We start from the raw sequence: 19,979 nt of genomic DNA on the forward strand, positions 1-19,979 counted from the left end.
GGACCGGGACATATTCCCTTAAATAGTCCAAGCTGCCTGCAGCAGGACCCAGACCCAGGCGGACCTCCAAGTGCTCCACACCAGGGAGGACCCCCACACACACAAGTGCATCGGTGGGTGAGTAGCACCAGGTCATCTGGCACAGGAACACAGGACTCAGGCGCACCTGGGATCCAGCACGTCTCCAGGGTGCAAACCCAGCTGTAAGTAAAGCAACCAAACTGCACTCCCTTGTCTGGACTGAGTTATTTCCCTGCGCCTCCACGTTACGTCCTACCTTCCCATGGGGAAAAGCCCTACTCACGGAGGGCTTTACCATCCACATTGCCCCATCCATCATCCCCAGAGAGGACCGGCAGCGGCGGCCATACCATCCCTGGCCGCGAACTGCGAGTGGCATAGTTGGACTTTATTTTTCTTTTCCTTTTTTATTTTAAACTACCACCAGTACCCCCGGGTCCGGGACCACTCAGCCATGGACCGCCCGGATCCAAGCAGCTCGGCTGCCCCGGGGCGCGACATATGTTTTGCGTGGAGCACCTTTTTTAATTAACATTCTATATCACCACTTGGTATACTGTATATATATTTGGGTCCACGAACCATTCAATCTATTCTTTGATAGACTATTGAGCCTGATTAGCATTACACTTGTCGCGGACGAGGGCGCAGGCCACGGCAGGGGGGCTACTCGAGACGCTCAGATCCGGGATTGTGGCTGTGGCTCGAGTGGCAGCCGGATCCGGGGCTCGTGCAGCAGCCCGTCGCCCACAAATGAATAAAGGGGTTATTTACAAGGGAGAGTTTGTCAGTGACGCCACCCGTGGGTTGCGGTGATAGTTGGTGTATCCCATCAATTAGCATATCCAGGGCTGAATTAGAAGAGACTAGCCCAAGAAGCCATTATATAAGAGCTCTTCATTCAAGCCCACAGGCGTCAAGGATTTGAGATGGAATATCCATCTAGCTTATGCACGAAACAAAGGTTTGTGTAAAGAACCCCCTCTGCCCGTTTCTTGAATCTTCTGCAGCCCAAAAACTCGCATAGTTCTGCATGACCATGGTGATTTTGTAAAAAATGAGATGCCACTGAGGTGATGATTTTACCTTTTTTGAGGTCCGAGCTGGCTAAATTATTGGTCGACATATGTTTTTGAATTCTTTTCTTCAGTTCTTGAGAAGTCTGGCCAACGTATACCTTGGGACAAGAGCAGATAATAGCATTTATTTATGTAAATTACGTTTACGGATTTACAATTAATATATGAACGTAATGGATATTCACTAGAGTCAGACGGATTGATAAATGTGTCCCTGGTGGGGTGCATGAATGGACAGACATTGCAACCCCCACAGGGGACTGACCCCCTTAGATTACACCCTCTATTCAGTTTAAGGGTAGATTTCTTAAAATGGCTATTAGTCAAGATGTCCCTAAGTCTTGGTGCCTGCCTGGCTGTTAGAAGGGGAACATCACTCACCAAAGGACCCAACTGTGGGTCCGAGCTGAGGATGATCCAGTGGGTCTGTAGAATTTGTCTTGGTCCATTGATTATTATAATCAGTGATGATACGCAAGGGCTGATCCGGTTTGTTAGTCCGTTTCTCCAAGAGGGTTCTTGTGTCTCAGTTTTAGCTCTCTGATATGCGGATGATATGACTTTTTTAGGGTAACCCCGTTTTCGGTATCGAGCCGTTAACTCCTGGGCCTGTGTTGAGAAGTCTTCATTCGAGGTGCAGTTTCTGCGGGCCCACAGAAACTGTCCAGTGGGTATACCGCTACGGGTATGGAAGGGATAGAAGCTATCAAACCTAAGTAAGCTGTTGGTCACTGTCGGCTTGCGAAATAAATCCATATGTAGAAGACCATGATCTTAATGGATAAGTTAAAAAAGGTAGCATCTGGCGTGGCAATGGGGGTGCGGTTTGTGCCTGCATATGCTAACCTCTTCTTGGGTTGGTAAGAGAGCATGTTCATCTATGTCTCGGAGATATACCAGCAACATGTCACCCATTGGTGTAGATACATAGACGACATGTTCTTCCTATGGACTAGCCAGGTGGAACTGTGTCATTCTTTTCTGACATCACTAAATGATAATGGCCACAATATTTTTCTCACTTATTCTTTATCGTCTTCAACCGCTACCTTTTTGAACTTATCCATTAAGATCAGGGCTGGACGTCTACATACGGATTTATTTCGCAAGCTGACAGCGACCAACAGCTTACTTAGGTTCGATAGCTTCCATCCCTTCCATACACATAGAGGTATACTCACTGGACAGTTTCTGCAGGCCAGCAGAAACTGCACCTCGAATGAAGAGGCCCAGGAGTTAACGGTTCGATTCTGAAAACGGGGTTACCCTAAAAAAGTCATATCATCCGTATATCAGAGAGCTAATTGATGACATCTTTCTTTTCAAAACCTACAAATAGAAATAAACTGTTGCATTTTGATAGTCATCATCCTAGAAGCCTTTTAAAAGCCATTCCCATGGGAAAAATGCTTAGAGTAAGAAGGATTGAGAATGATTCAGATAGAGCAGAAATTGCTATGAGTAAATTAATGGGTACATTTATTGAAAGTGGTTACAGGGACTTTTACAGAAACAAAAAATAAGATCTGAAAATTATGAACCTAAAAGATGTAATCAAACAAATAGGGTTCCTATGATTATGAAATATGGTGAAGAAAGTAAGTCCATAGAGAAGATTATTCGTAATCATTTGGGTATATGCTTAATAAAAGCTTACTAATAGTGGGAGAGTTGAGTAATCCTCCTCTTTTCTCGTATCGTAGAAGTAGAAATATAAAAAAATATGCTTGTTAATGCCGAAATTGGTCCCATGAAAAAAGTAATTCAAACAACAGTTACAGGGTCAAAGAGCACGGGCTATTATCCATGCCTTTCATGTGTCAATTGAAGTTATGTGTTAAAAGGGAATGTTTTTAGACATCCGATTAATAAAGAGATTTTTCATATTAGACACTTTATGACATGTGATACTGAATTTGTTATTTATTTGTTAGAATGTCCTTGCAAAATGTTGTATATAGGGGAGACGACGACAGATTTCAAAACGAGGTTAAATAATCATAGATTGACTATACGTAAAAAGAGAATGGATTTACCAGTCCCTAAACATTTTGTAGAACAGAAACATACAGAAAAAGATCTCAAGTGCAGACTGATAGATCATGTCCCATTAACAAGGAGGGGAGGGGATAGAATAAAGATTTTAAAAAAATTAGAAATGCAGTGGATTTTTAAGTTAAAAACTATGAAACCCAATGGATTAAATGTTGAATTTAAAGTTGGTAATTTGTTATGAACCTAATGTCCTTTGTGGATATATTCCTATTTTCTGATATAGAATATGCTCTAAGGCTTTGTGCGCACTGGAAAATGGAATTTTCTCAAGAAAATTCCGCAGGCATTGAAAGATTACCGCACCCGCGGTAAAAACCCGCGGCAAACAGCATCCAAAAACGGCATGCGGTTTGCTGCGGTTTTACCGTGGTATTGTTCACGGTATTGCCGCGGTTTTGCAGCGGTTTTGCCGCGTGCGGGTTGGTACATGTGCTTTATTGCATTCAATGCAATAAAGCACATTGAAGAAAAAAAAAAAAAAGTCATTTAATTCTGAGATAGATAGATAGAGAAATAGACAGATAGAAGAATAGACAGAAGAATAGATAGATAGTTAGATAGATAGATAGAGTCCCTGTGAGCACACGCTGCATTTCTCACGGTCGGCAGTGTGTTCACATTACCGGCCGTGGGAAATGACCGGTAATTACCTCTGCAGGCTCGTTGCGAGGCTGCATTCAACAGTGTGTCAGTCGCGTCTGGATGCAAGCATCGCAGGACATGGATTACGCCGTAGCTGTGTGTTTCGGGAGGGTTAATAAAGGGGTGAACCAGGAGCTTTTTGTGTTTTATTTAAAATAAAGGATTTTTAGGTGTGTTTTATTTAAAATAAAGGATTTTTCGGCGTGTGTGTTTTTTCACTTTACTTACGGGTTGATCATGTCAGCTGTCTCATAGACGCAGCCATGATCAAGCCTGGACTTAGTGGCGGCGATTCGCCGCCATTAACTCCTTATATTACCTTGATTGCCACCGCATCACGGCAACAAGAAGAGCCGGGGACACTCCGGGACTGTCGCATAATGCATGCGACAGTCCCGGTGCAGCTGCGGCTGATATTCTCGGCTGCGGGAGGGGGGAGGGAGGCGGGGGACATTAACCCTGCCCCTCGCCCTCCCCAGCCTGAGAATAGCGGGCCGCCGCTGTGTGCTTACCTCGGCTGGAAGGTAAAAATACGGCGGAGCCCACGTGTTTTTTTTTCTATATGTCCGTTTGCTTTCTATGTGTATTCTATGCGTCTGTGTGTGAGTGTGATGTGTGTGTTCTATGTCTCTGTGTGAGTGTGATCTGTCTGTGTCTGTGATGTGTGTGTGTTTACTCTGCTCCGCTTCCTCTTCCTGGCATAATGACATCACTTCCCTGCAAACCGCAGGCAGCGATGTACATTACCGCAGGTAAACTGCAAAATACCGGAGGGAATAACGCAGGAAAACGCAATGAACCGCACAGAATTTGCTGCCTGCATTATTCCCTGCGGGATTTCACGATTACATTGCAGTCAATGGAGTGAAATGCCGCAGCGACGTGCGGAAAAGAAGTGACATGCAATTGTTTTTGCTGCGGGAATCCCACAGCAAAACATGCAGCTGTCAAATTCCGCATAGTGCGCACAGCATTTTTTTTTTCCATAGGTTTTGCTGGTGATTCACTGCAGAGATGTTATGAACATTTTCTGCAGCGAAACATGCAGCAAAACCGCAGGAAATCGGCGGGAAAAAACGATAAGTGCGCACAGGGCCTAGATGCACTTTTTACACAATGTAGTCTTGCATAAATATCTGTCTATCATCAATATGAGCAAGTTTATTTTTGATAGTAAATATTTTCTCTTTTTTCAGAATTATATGCACTGTTTTTGTACTGAACTCTGATTCGTCCTCTTGAATATGTGTTTTCTGATGATGATCCTGACCTACCTGCTGCTAGTTTCCACTTTTAAAGGAAATATGTTACTATTTAAATTCCGTTTTAAGCAATGTAAATCCCATTTATTACCTCTGTGATAGTAACAGTCCTTTAATATAGCTAGAAAAATAGAAGCGTTGATAGGGTCTTACCAGATAAAAAACGGGCTAATATATGATATAATACACTCACCAGATGCGGTTGCGAAGGGTCACAACCACCATAGATAGCATGAGATAATGTCGCGGGAGGAGGAGGTGACGCCGCGCCCTCCCACTGCTCGGGTCCGGCTGCCGCTGCTGCTGCGGCCGCTGCTGCTCGGTGGCTCGAGCGATGGGCCGGATCCCGGGGACTCGAGCGGCGCTCCTCGCCCGTGAGTGAAAAGGGGTATGGTTTGGGTTTTTGGGGATATTGTCCGTGACGCCACCCACGGTTGTGGTGATTGTATGGACACCACCGCTGCTCTGGACGGGGATCCCAGGAGCGGTGACAGGGAGCAGCTTTGTTGTTATTCCTCCCCTCCGTGGGTAGGGGGTTGGTTGTCCCGGGGCCCGGTGATGGGGTAGGTAGGGATGACAGGCGGGTTGCGGGGCCTGGTGAGGTGCAGGGTCGCGGGGGCAGCGCTGTGCCGCACGGCATGGTGGTACTCACTCAGCCTGAGACGATGACACAGTTCTCGGTAAAACACACGGCTGGAAAGACGGTTCCCACGGACGGCTGCTATTGCTTTTCCCCGGTAGTTAACGGTGACTGTCTCTTTCCCTGCACCTAGTACTTCTGTTGGTAGCGATGGGTTCCCACCGGTAACCCGCTCCCCGGCTTGGATATGGGCCGGAGGAGCCCCTCTTTGCCTGCAGGCGCTGGCCCTGAGAAACTGGTGCCTTGGCGGTGGCGGTGTCTCTCTCATACGGTTGGACTGTTGCCTTCAATCGGGACTTAGTTGTTTGGAGACCCGGAGGTCCCCTTCACTGACGGATTTGGCAAATTCACGGCGACTCCAAGCCTTGCCGGGATCCGAAAGGCCCCTGCCTATGGTGCTGGCTTCTCCTTGTGTACCGTTCCGGTACAGCCGGGCCACCACCCGTCCACGGTCCTCACAGCAACTCCGATAGGCCACTCCTGCAGACGGTCACCGCCGTCTGCTAACCTTGCTGTCTCTGTCCGGGGCACACACCCGGACCAACTTCAGACTGCTCGACTGCCACTTTACTTCACCTCCTTCTACTTCCTCCTCCAAACTCTCTCTCTCCACTTCACCTCCTTCCACTTCCTCCTCACAACTCTATCTGTCTGTTTTTCCTTCCTCCAGGACTGTGAACTCCTCGGTGGGTGGAGACCAACTGCCTGGCTCCACCCCCTGGTGTGAACATCAGCCTCTGAGGAAGGCAACAAGGATTTTTGGGTCTAGCTTAGATGTGCCTAACCGGGGTGTAGGGTGTGGTGATGTCATTACCTGTGACCCCTGGCTTGTCCAGGGCGTCACAATAATGGTGGCTGCCGTGGCCGCACGTGGAACTGTCTTCAAAGTAGGAGGAGAAAAAGGGTTAATCCCATGCAATCCACCAGAATAAGACGTGGAAATGTTGATAGATTAATAACTCTTTTATTCCATAGGTCTATGCGTTTCGAGGTAGCCAAACCTCTTCCTCAGGACCAGATTGTTGATATTCTGGTCCTGTGGAAGAGGTTTGCAAGTACGCGGGATTAACCCTTATTCTGGCGGATTGCGCGGGATTAACCCTTTTTTTCCTCCTACTTTGAAGATGGTAACAGTCCTTGGAATATGTGGGGATGGTGTCTGAAAAGACGCATCCTCCCTGTTCCTTATAGGAGACAAACACAACATTAATCCCATAACTGGAGTGACATGTTGTGGCCTAGGGGTATAGGGATTATGAAGCCTGTTGCATTAGTGACAATATGTGTTATATTTTGCTCCTTTAGTGGGGTATATTAAACTAAGAGCAGCAGTTGCAATTTGTGTAGATTCCCAGTACGCATGTGAAATGGGTGTACCTGGAGTCCCAATATGGTGGGCGTAATAGCTACCGCTCATGCGCGAGTGGGGGAGACAACCAGTAAGCCATGAGATGAATGACGTGTGCCTGACAATTACACTGCGATATGCAGACGCTGGGATTTAAAAAATGAAAGGGCTGAGTCATGAAGGTTTTTAGGACGAGCAAGTGTGAGTTAATTGTTCACTTACAGTAGCAGTGCTTTTGTATAAGGTTAAAATACCTGTATTCTGTATATTACAGTCATGGCCAAAAGTTTTGAGAATGCTACAAATATTAATTTTTACAAAGTCTACTGCTTAAGTTTTTCTAATGGCAATTTGCATATACTCCAGAATGTCATAAAGAGTGATCAGCTTAACAGCAATTACTTGCAAAGTCAATATTGGCTAAGAAAATGAACTTTAACCCCCAAAACACATTTCAACATCATTGCATTCCTGCCTTAAAAGAAGCAGCTAACATTGTTTTAGTGATTGTTCCATTAATACAGGTGTGGGTGTTGATGAGGACAGGGCTGGCGATCAATCACTCATGATTAAGTAAGAATGACACCACTGGACACTTTAAAAGGAGGCTGGTGCTTGGTATCATGGTTTCTCTTCAGTTAACCATGGTTATCTCTAAAGAAACACGTGCAGCCATCATTGCTCTGCACAAAAATGGCCTAACAGGGAAGAGTATCGCAGCTACAAAGATTGCACCTCAGTCAACAATCTATCGCATCATCAAGAACTTCAAGGAGAGAGCTTCCATTGTTGCCAAAAAGGCTCCAGGGCACTCAAGAAGGACCAGCAAACGCCAGGACCGTATCTTAAAACTGTTTCAGCTGCGGGATCAAACTACCAGCAGTCCCGAGCTAGCTCAGCAATGGCAGCAGGCTGGTGTGAGTGCTTCTGCACGCACTGTGAGGCGGAGACTGCTTGAGCAAGGCCTGGTTTCAAGGAGGGCAGCAAAGAAGCCACTTCTCTCCAGAAAAAACATCAGGGACCGACTGATATTCTGCAAAAGGTACAGGGAGTGGACTGCTGAGGACTGGGGTAAAGTCATTTTCTCAGATGAATCCCCTTTTCAATTGTTTGGGACATCTAGAAAACAGCTTATTAGGAGAAGAAGAGGTGAGCGCTACCACCAGTCTTGTCTCATGCCAACTGTTAAGCATCCTGAAACGATTCATGTGTGGGGTTGCTTCTCAGCCAAGGGAATCTGCTCACTCACAGTCTTGCCTAAAAACACAGCCATAAATAAAGAATGGTACCAGAATGTCCTCCAAGAGCAACTTCTCCCAACTGTCCAAGAGCAGTTTGGCGCCTGACAATGCCTTTTCCAGCATGATGGAGCACCTTGCCATAAAGCAAAGGTGATCACTAAATGGCTCATGGAACAAAACATAGAGATTTTGGGTCCATGGCCTGGAAACTCCCCAGATCTTAATCCCATTGAGAACTTGTGGGCAATCATCAAGAGACGGGTGGACAAACAAAAACCAATAAGTTCTGGCAAAATGCAAGCATTGCTTATGCAAGAATGGACAGCTATCAGTCAGGATTTGGTCCAGAAGTTGATTGAGAGCATGCCAGGGAGAATTGCAGAGGTCCTGAAGAAGAAGGGTCAACACTGCAAATATTGACTTGCTGCATTAACTCATTCTAACTGTCAATATAACCTTTTGGTACTCATAATATGATTGCAATTATATGTCTGTCTGTGATGTAAATATCAGACAAACACAATTAAAAACCAGAGGGCAACAGATCATGTGAAAAAATAATTTTGGTGTCATTCTCAAAACTTTTGGCCATGACTGTATATGTTAAAATAAAAGCTTATGTTATTTGGATATGGCATATTTTCTGTCAATGTTTGTATATATAATTTTCTGAAATAATTGCTTTAATGAGCTTTGTAATTGGTAAGGGTATAAAAACCCTCTCTGAAGTGCATTTTGTTATACTGCTTGACAAAAGTCAATTGTGACTGAAACGTTGCTGTATCCATGGGCCAATAAAAGGTGCTTTTTTCAAGTTTATGCTGAGTGCTGCCTTCATTTTTTCTGCATATTGAAATCGGGTGAGACTGATTGGAAGGATCTTACACCATCTATATATATAATTGCCTTATTCTGTCTGTCTGTCTGTCTGTCTTGCTCCAAAATTGTGTCCTTATGGTGACACAAAGCGGATTGGCCGCTGGGCTCGCCATGGCCCCGCCCCCCCGCACCGATTGGCCGCTCGCCCAGGCTCCACCCCCACATGGATTGGCTGGCCGCTCGCCCAGGCTCCGCCCCCCACTCGGATTGGCCTCTCGCCCCGGCACCCTGCACGTATTGGCAACTCGGCCACGCCCCGCCCCCCTCACGCAATGCACGCTCGCTCTGGCCCCGACCCCCACACGCATTCCCCGAAGCGACACGGAGCCAGGACTCCCAGGTGAGTACTGTACCCCCGGGAGCCCACATCAGCGTACGCCGCTAACCCAGCCGACACATACCCTCGCATTGCTGGGGTTGCCGCCGTATGCTGGTGTGGGTTCCCGTGCGAGCGGGGGACAGGATACGCTGGTAACCATGGTAGCATAGTTACCAGCGCATCAAGGTCCTGCAGCGGCGGAACATACACACGCACACACATAACAACACACACACACAACAGATCACACTCACTCTCACACACACACACACACCTCACACACACATCACATCGCATCCACACACTCACAACATCCTGGGATATCGCTTGCTTCTCGGCGGCGATCCTGTGCAGTGAGCTTCCAGGACCTGCCGAAGGATCACATGGCCAGAAGCATGTGGTATCTCCGGATGTTGTGAGTGTGAGCCCGTATGTGCGATATCGTCAGTGTGTGTGTGAGTGTATGCGATCGGGTGTGTGTGAGTGTTTGCGATCGGGTGTGTGTGTGTGTGTGTGTGTGAGTGTATGCGATCGGATCTGTGAGTGTCGGCAGAGGAGCACGGCGTGCTGGAGGAGGCTGGGAGGAGAGAGGCTGATCCTGTGGAAGGCTGATGCTGGGGGAGGCTGGGAGGAGAGAGGCTGATGCTGGGGGAGGCTGATGCTGGGGGAGGCTGGGAGGGTGTAGGCTGATGCTGGGGGAGACTGATGCTGGGGGAGGCTGGGAGGAGAGAGGCTGATGCTGGGGGAGGCTGATGCTGGGGGAGGCTGTTAGGAGGGAGGCTGGGAGGAGAGAGGCTGATCCTGGGGAAGGTTAGGAGGGGGATGCTGATCCTGGGGGAGGCTGGGAGGAGAGAGGCTTATTCTGGGGGAGGCTGGGAGGAGAGAGGCTGATGCTGGGGGAGGCTGGGAGGCGGAGGCTGATGCTGGGGGAGGCTGGGAAGCGGAGGCTGATGCTAGGGGAGGCTGATGCTAGGGGAGGCTGGGAGGGGGAGGCTGATGCTGGGGGAGGCTGGGAGGAGGGAGGCTGATGCTGGGGGAGGCTGGGAGGGGGAAGCTGATGCTGGGGGAGGCTGGGAGGAGGGAGGCTGAGAGAAGAGAGGCTGATGCTGGGGGAGGCTGAGGCTGGGGTAGGCTGGGAGGAGAGAGGCTGATGATGGGGACAGAGAGGCTGATGCTGGGGACTGGGAGGAGAGAGGCTGATGCTGGGGGCAGAGAGGCTGATGCTGGGGGCAGAGAGGCTGATGCTGGGGGCAGAGAGGCTGATGCTGGTGCAGCATGGGGGATGGAGCACGATGGGGGGGTGCGCAGCATGGCGGATGGAGCACGATGGGGAGTGTGCAGCATGGGGGATGGAGCACGTTTGGAAGTGCGCAGCATGGGGGATGGAGCACGATGGGGAATGCGCAGCATGGGGGATGGAGCACGATGGGGGGTGCGCAGCATGGGAGATGGAGCACGATGGGGGGTGCGCAGCATGGGGGATGGAGCACGATGGGGGGTGCGCAGCATGGGGGATGGAGCACGATGGGGGGTGCGCAGCATGGGGGATGGAGCACGTTTGGGAGTGCGCAGCTTGGGGGATGGAGCACGTTTGGGAGTGTGCAGCTTGGGGAATACAGCACGATGGGGAGTGCGCTGCATGGGGGATGGAGCACGATGGGGAGTGCGCAGCATGGGGGATGGAGCACAATGAGGAGTACGCAGCATCGGGGATGGAGTACGTTTGGGATTGCGCAGCATGGGGGATGGAGCACGATGGGAAGTGCGCAGCATGGGGGATGGAGCACGTTTGGGAGTGCACAGCATGGGGGATGGAGCACGATGGGGAGTGCGCAGCATGGGGGATGGAGCACGTTTGGGAGTGCGCAGCATGGGGGATGGAGCACGATGGGGAGTGCGCTGCATGGGGGATGGAGCACGTTTGGGAGTGCGCAGCATGGGGGATGGAGCACGATGGGGAGTGCGCAGCATGGCGGATGGAGCACGATGGGGAATGCGCAGCATGGGGGATGGAGCACAATGGGGAGTGCGCAGCATGGGAGATGGAGCACGATGGGGAATGCGCAGCATAGGGGATGGAGCACGATGGGGAGTGCGCAGCATAGGGGATGGAGCACGATGGGAGGTGCACACCTCCCCCCAACACACACACACGCGCACTGCACAACACACCACACACACACACTGGGAACCACAAACACCGCCCTACACAGACACCCACACACACAGACAACGCTGCACACACACAACACCCAACACACAAACACCGCGGCATACATAAATATATGCACATGCCGCACAACACACACATTGCACAAAACACACCTCCCCCAAAACACACACACACACCCCACACCCACACAAACCGCGCAACACACACACACAACGATACAGACACACAGCGCTCCACAAACAGAGGGAGGCTGATGCTGGGGGAGGCTGGGAGGGGGAAGCTGATGCTGGGGGAGGCTGGGAGGAGGGAGGTTGAGAGAAGAGAGGCTGATGCTGGGGGAGGCTGAGGCTGGGGTAGGCTGGGAGGAGAGAGGCTGATGATGGGGACAGAGAGGCTGATGCTAGGGACTGGGAGGAGAGAGGCTGATGCTGGGGGCAGAGAGGCTGATGCTGGGGGCAGAGAGGCTGATGCTGGGGGCAGAGAGGCTGATGCTGGTGCAGCATGGGGGATGGAGCACGATGGGGGGGTGCGCAGCATGGCGGATGGAGCACGATGGGGAGTGCGCAGCATGGGGGATGGAGCACGTTTGGGAGTGTGCAGCATGGGGGATGGAGCACGATGGGGAATGCGCAGCATGGGGGATGGAGCACGATGGGGGGTGCGCAGCATGGGAGATGGAGCACGATGGGGGGTGCGCAGCATGGGGGATGGAGCACGATGGGGGGTGCGCAGCATGGGGGATGGAGCACGATGGGGGGTGCGCAGCATGGGGGATGGAGCATGTTTGGGAGTGCGCAGCTTGGGGGATGGAGCACGTTTGGGAGTGCGCAGCTTGGGGGATACAGCACGATGGGGAGTGCGCAGCATGGGGGATGGAGCACGTTTGGGATTGCGCAGCATGGGGGATGGAGCACGATGGGGAGTGCGCAGCATGGCGGATGGAGCACGATGGGGAATGCGCAGCATGGGGGATGGAGCACAATGGGGAGTGCGCAGCATGGGAGATGGAGCACGATGGGGAATGCGCAGCATAGGGGATGGAGCACGATGGGGAGTGCGCAGCATAGGGGATGGAGCACGATGGGAGGTGCACACCTCCCCCCAACACACACACACGCGCACTGCACAACACACCACACACACACACTGGGAACCACAAATACCGCCCTACACAGACACCCACACACACAGACAACGCTGCACACACACAACACCCAACACACAAACACCGCGGCATACATAAATATACGCACATGCCGCACAACACACACATTGCACAAAACATACCTCCCCCAAAACAGACACACACACCCCACACCCACACAAACCGCGCAACACACACACACAACGATACAGACACACAGCGCTCCACAAACAACGCAACACACGCAACACACATACAACACCGCTCTCACCCCCCGCCACACCCAGACAACACCCAGAACATGTACAGCCCCTACACAAACACTTGGTAACTACACACAACAACATATATATATATATATATATATATAACAAAAATCATACATGAACTACACAATACGTAAATTCTAGAATACCCGATGCGTAGAATCGGGCCACCTTCTAGTATATATATGTGGCGCCCCTGAACTAGTCAGGCACCACTGAGTACTGCACTCAGACTGAGTGAGTACAAAACAGGTAATCCCAAAGGCTGATTAGGGTGTGGACACACAGACACTTAGTAACCAGGACACACACACAGATTAGAGGGGACCCCTGGGCAGACCCAGGGAGGGGACGTGGGCCTCGCATCCCAGCTAGTGGTGGGTAGTGGTACTGGAGAGAGAGAGTTATGCAGTGGCAGCCAGAGGAGTAGGAGTGGAGCAGCCGCGTCTGAGGTGTAGAGCAGAAGAGCAGGACACTGTCAGACCCTGCACCTGTAGTGGCTGCTGACGGGGGAGATCGGCTATCCAGTGGTGCTGCCTGAAATCCACTTAGTGAAGAGGTGGCTGAGTAAGGGGACTACCGGTAGACCAAGCCCGCACGGGTAAACAGGTCCCTAGAGCAGGAACCCATTTACTCGGCCTGCCAAACCTGCTGGTGAGGGTACTGGATGTACCTCCCCGAACCACACAGAGTCCGCAGCATCCACAGCAACGAGGGGGCCCATAAGTAAAAGAAGGCAAGCAGCCAGCATTACTTGGTGCATGTTGTCAGCAAACGGGCCAGAAAGGAGAGAACGGCAGTTGCGACTTCCCTGGGTGATTCCAGCAGTACTACAAGTCAGGGTCACCTCAAAACAAGAAGAGCTAGGAAGGCGAGTCAGCAGTCACCCCTGGATCAGCTTGAAGGACACCTGGTTCCACCTGGTCCATCATAGCATCGCCCGGGTCGTCTCACTGTGCCAGTATAAAGTGAGCAAAAACTCTGAAAGACATTGCTGCCTGTGTGTGAGTTCTTCTGCGACCTGTGGTACTACACACTTACACTGGGCCCTGTGGCCAGCCTCACTCTCGGGAGGCTACAACATCTGACTGCATTTACCATCAGCCCCAGTCGCTCCCTAAACTGCAGTGGCGGTCACCCACTGACCGCAAATACCGAGAGTGGCGTCACGATTCCCATTGAAGTTAACCTGACTAACCTGTGGCCAGAAGATTCCCAGCACGTGAAGTCCCTGAAGACCCTGAGGCGACCTGAAGGTAATGGGGCTCCACATATATATACCGTGTTTTTCCAAAAATAAGACACTGTCTTATACTTTTTTTGTCCCCCAAAAAAGCACTAGGGCTTATTTTTGGAAGAGGTCTTATTTTTGGAGAATTATGGTTGGGGGTAAGTTTACCCCCACAAAAAAGCAGACCCCCCACTTCTCAGGAGTCTCATACATACCAGACCCAGACCTCTGCGTGGCTCCCAGGTCCTCCCTATGATGTCCGATGGGTGCTGCACACCGTCCTCCCCTGCTTCTGGTTGGCTGACTGACACTGGCACACACACGCGCTGACACACACACGCTGACACATACTCATTACATCCAGCATTACAGAATACTTCTGGCCAGAGGGATTGATGGGAGGGAGTCACGTGTCCGGCCCTCAGGTCCTGTAAGCTAAGATTCTTGCGCTCCACTGCACTGCCTCCCAGGATTCTGCCAGCCAGAAGAAATCAGTGTCGCTGGATGTGGTATGTGTGTGAAGCGATGTATCTGTGATCCGATTTTTGTGCGTGCGATCTGATTGTGTGTGTGTGAGATCGGATGTATATGGGTGTGAGATTACGGCAGGTCCTGAGAGGGTGAGAATGATTGTGGGTGCCCACTTTCTATAATGAAGTGTCCTGCAGTATCTTTAACTTTTTTTCTGCACGGACACTTCATTATTGAACCGCGACTAGGACTTATTTTTGGGGGAGGGCTTTATTTTAGCCTTACTCCAAAAATGCTGAAAATCCCTGCTAGGGCGTATTTTTGGAGTTGGGCTTATTTTTAGAAAAACACGGTGTATATATACATATATATATATAGTGTGGTTTTCCAAGAGTGGCAGTGAGACTGTAGGAGGTTTGAGGGGTGGAGGCAGAGCTGGGGTGTAGTCTGGGCAGAGTCCCAAGGGGGCCCCGAACATTTTGCCAGTATGGGGCCCTGAAATTCCTAGTGGTGGCCTGGCACACGACACTAGTTTGTAAAATTAATTTGACTCTAACTGTGTCTTCAGGCAATTACAGATTTCCCCTGTCTTCCATGGGAATACTTCCCGTTCATTAGTACTCTTCTATGTATGTGCTGTTCTAAAACTAGTCGGGTCCTGCTCCCCAGTATGGCTAACTGAGGGAGCTTGCTCTCAGGGTTCTCGCTTGGGACTTCTTGGACCGTTTTAGTGGAAAGTCCTATCCCTCTCGTTGTGCTAGTACCCCGATTTTGGAGCGGGTGGAGAGCGGATCTTGAAGGCTCGGTTCTCGTCGGTTAAATTGTCAGGTTGTCTGAAGCTACTCCCTGACCTAGGGTCCACATACCCCGTCGTGCCCTGGTCCAAGCCCGGTGATGGTACAAGGTCGTCGGCTGTCCTCCACGACAATGCCGTGCCCCTTGTCATGATCCCCTGCGACCGGGGGTCCAGCTCCTTCCAGGACCATACCAACGTCTGCTACCTAGTACTTCCAAGGAGCCCAGCTCCTGACCTCCTCTCTCCTTCACTTCCAACGCTGCACTCGCTTACTCCTGGGACTCCTGACCTCCCCTTAACCAACCCCCCAAGTGGGCGACCCTATTCCACTCAGGCCCCTTACTGGTGTGTCTGGTGGGTGTGGTGCAGAGTGTTCCTAGGATTTTGATTAGCTGGTCTTTGGCAACACCATTTGGTTAGGGACCCATAACCAAGGAGCAGGGCCGGCTCCAGGTTTTTGTGGGCCCTGGGCGGAAGAGTCCCGGTGGGCCCCATCTACACCCAGAGACACACATACGTACACATACATATACATATTTAAAGACAAACTCACAAAAAGACGTATAGAACTGACATATCTATACAGTCATATACACTGACATACATAGATACACATCATACATGCATACAGACACACACAACACAACTCTGCTAGATACATACATACACACATAGCTCTGCTACATACATACACACATAGCTCTGCTACATACATACACACATAGCTCTGCTACATACATACATACACAGCTCTGCTGCATACATACACACATAGCTCTGCTGCATACATACATACACACATAGCTCTGCTACATACATACACACATAGCTCTGCTACATACACACATAGCTCTGCTACATACATACACAGCTCTGCTGCATACATACACACATAGCTCTGCTACATACATACACAGCTCTGCTGCATAAATACACACATAGCTCTGCTACATACATACACAGCTCTGCTGCATACATACACACATAGCTCTGCTGCATACATACACACATAGCTCTGCTGCATACATACACACATAGCTCTGCTACATACATAGCTCTGCTACATACATACATAGCTCTGTTACATACAGACACACACATCTCTGCTACATACAGACACACATATTTCTGCTACATACAGACACACATAGCTCTGCTACATACAGACACACATAGCTCTGCTACATACATACACACAGCTCCCTGCTACATACAGACACACACGTGGCTCTGAGGGGCCCACACACGTGGCTCTGGGGGGCCCACACACAGCTCCAGGGACCAGTACATACAGCACCGGGGGGGGGGCAGGGCATACACCTAAGGGGGGAGAAGCCCATACAGCTCACCAGGGCCCATAACTCGGGGGGCGGGGAGGGCACATACCGCTCAGGTCACGGTGGAGAGGGGGCCCACACAGCGCCGGAGAGAAGAGCTGTGCTGGGGGTCGCTTGCTGGCACTGCAACTCCTTCATCTGTGGGACTGAGCAGGCCGGTCGGTAGCTCCGCCCACAGATGAAGTTCAAACCAGGAAGTCTGCGCGCCTTAAAGGGACGGCGCTGCAGATTCCTGCTGAAGACTGCGGTCCTCGGAACTCGGCCTGGGGGCAGCAGAACTAAGGCGAGGGGGCCCCGGCCAAGGGGCACCAGAACTGACGAGGCCGAGTGGGCCCCCCCGGCTCTCCAGGGCCCCGGCATTTGCCCGGGCATGCCGCGTGCTGACGCCAGCCCTGCCAAGGAGGAGGTGGATATTCCACAGAAGGGCAGATTGCACAATACCCTGTGACGACCTGATAGGCCAGGACGTCACATTATCCCCATAAATAAGCGTTAATCCCACATGGGGGGTTCTATGAGGTCCTATTCTCCTGCTGAATCTGCACAATGCACTTTTCGGTGTGATCCATTTCATTACATATAATACCTTGCATGTTTCCACCTCTTTTGTACTTTAAGCTTGACCATTGCGTCTCTGATATGTATATGCTAATTTTTCTATATTGAATGTGGTGTTCTGTGTTATTTTTCAGATACCTGAGGTGCGTGTGTTAGGGCAGAATTGTACTTATTCTTCATACTGTCATTAATCTATGCATTTTGTGTATGTTTTACATGTATATATATCTCAAATAAATGTCATTTTAAAGCCCATAAAACTCCACTGTTTTCCACATCATATATATTATTGTAGTCGACAACAAGATAATAGTAGGAGGAACAGACAAACCAAACCTCTCATCATAATGAAATAAGGCTCACTATTAGCCGAAACGCGTATTTACGCCTGTACATTATGATGGAATAAACTACAAAAATATTTCAGAAGATTTGGAGTGCCGGTCCTTTGTATTAATTATACTGTGGATGCCTTCCTTGGACACGTGCACCTTGAAGGATTGTGTGCCGCCTGGAACTTCTGTTTTCTGCATAATGAAATAAGAATATAGAGAGTCCTAACTACTAAAACTACTTGTCTTTCTTAATGTCATCCCAAGCTGTAGAGGTGGATGTATACAGCAAAGAGAGGAAAAGGGTTAAACCGCGTTGCCGTGTGGCACAAGAAGACGATCAAATGTAGATCGATGATGTGATTAGTAGAATAGAATATCATCTTGAACATGCTGAAGAGCTGTCAAATAAATTAGGTTAGAAGACCAAAAATATAAAGAAAAAAAATGTGCAAAATCATTAACATAACTGGGTTGGCAAAGTGGCAATGGGAAAAATGGCTTTAATAGAGTTAAGTAATAGCTATATACTGCAGACTGTATTCTGGAGAACTTAATGAATACATTTGTGTAACTACAAGAAGGTAATATGTTGGATAAATAAAAATTGCATGAAATAGTTAATTGATATGTACCTATTTTTTGTAGAAGATGCAAGGTGCGAATGCTCAAAAGTTAAGAGAAAGGGCAGGCAGGACAAGCGGTGCAGCTTCAAAACAGCGAGGAACTAAATTGTAAAAAATATTATGTACTCATGAATAACAAAATTTTATTCTATTAATACTAATTTAGGTGCTCCACCATTTATTAACAAAATTGTATTAATAAATCATTTATTTAAATGTATAAAAATGAAATGAGTTCACTTGTTTATATTAAATTAAAATAAAGTGTAATAACAAAAAAACATAAAAACATCCTGGCTTCGGCCTGGAATTGATCCCGGATATCTGTCTGAGCGCCAATCCCGATTGAAGTTATGGGGACCTGAATCAGGAGCTTTAAAATGGTGGTAGAAGGCATAAGAGCAGACACGTAATACTTACCAGTCTACTGCACGGCTGTAACACTACTTCCGGGGCCACTCATTAACCTCATACGTATGCACTGCTTCCCACGCCCACCAACAGTCTCGGCGTCTGTGATTGGTTGCAGTCAGACCACGTCCCCACCCTGTGTCAGCGAGAGACTGGTAAGTATAATGCGCAGGCTCTATGTGTATTTTCTGTTTTCCTTGAATTTTTTTTAATTATCCAAATCCAGATAGTTACTTAGAGTTCCCTGAGAACTCTGGGCCCAAGATCGGTGTACGGGTACTAGGTTACTTGTGCAGATCCGGACTTTTACAGTCTGCCCATTACTACCAGGAACCATATCGGCAGGGTTAAACGAGTGTAGATCGTGGGAAAGTGTGATCTACACATGCCAGTTAAGGGCTATGAGAGGACAAAGTGTGGGAGAAAAAATCTTTGTGTCCATGTTCATACTGCTATAGACTCTCATTGACCTAATAGGGAACCTCATTCAACTCTTGTTTTTGCAATTCCAAAAAATCCTTTATTGTTTCATATTAAAGATATAAAAGCATAAAATTAGGAAGAAATAAATACTGATACATGGGATCAGGGTACAAAGTGGTATTATTTTATATCTGATATCAATTATATAAGATTAATTAATTTACTAAATATAATATAAGACCACCAAAGTACATTCAAGTATACCAATACAATATGGCTTCTTTCTGGTAGCCCTGGCCTTTGATGTTGGATATCAGGAAAAAAGATGTTTTCTATACTATGAAACACTGTTTCTATAAATTACTGCAATCAGACATTATAATAAATACATATCAGGAAAAAAAATGTTCACTCTATACTATGAAACATATGTACATTTTCATATTTTACTTATCCTATTTCTCAAACTACTGTATATATACACCAATAAATACAAGGTGCAAGTGCACCCCCCATATTATGATACCACAGCACAGATAAAGAATACAACTACAGGCTGCAGCCCCCAGCTTTGTGCTTATCTTGGCTATGTATCAAAATAAGAGAAACTGCATGCCGTTTTTTGTTTTGTTTTTTGTTTACATTATTTAAATATTTTTTTTTAAAAAAATGCAGTCCTCCCTTCAATTTTGATACCGAACCATGATAAAACTTGACAGCTGGGG

The sequence above is a fragment of the Anomaloglossus baeobatrachus genome, chromosome 10, assembly GCF_048569485.1.
Source record: "Anomaloglossus baeobatrachus isolate aAnoBae1 chromosome 10, aAnoBae1.hap1, whole genome shotgun sequence".
Taxonomy (NCBI): domain Eukaryota; kingdom Metazoa; phylum Chordata; class Amphibia; order Anura; family Aromobatidae; genus Anomaloglossus; species Anomaloglossus baeobatrachus.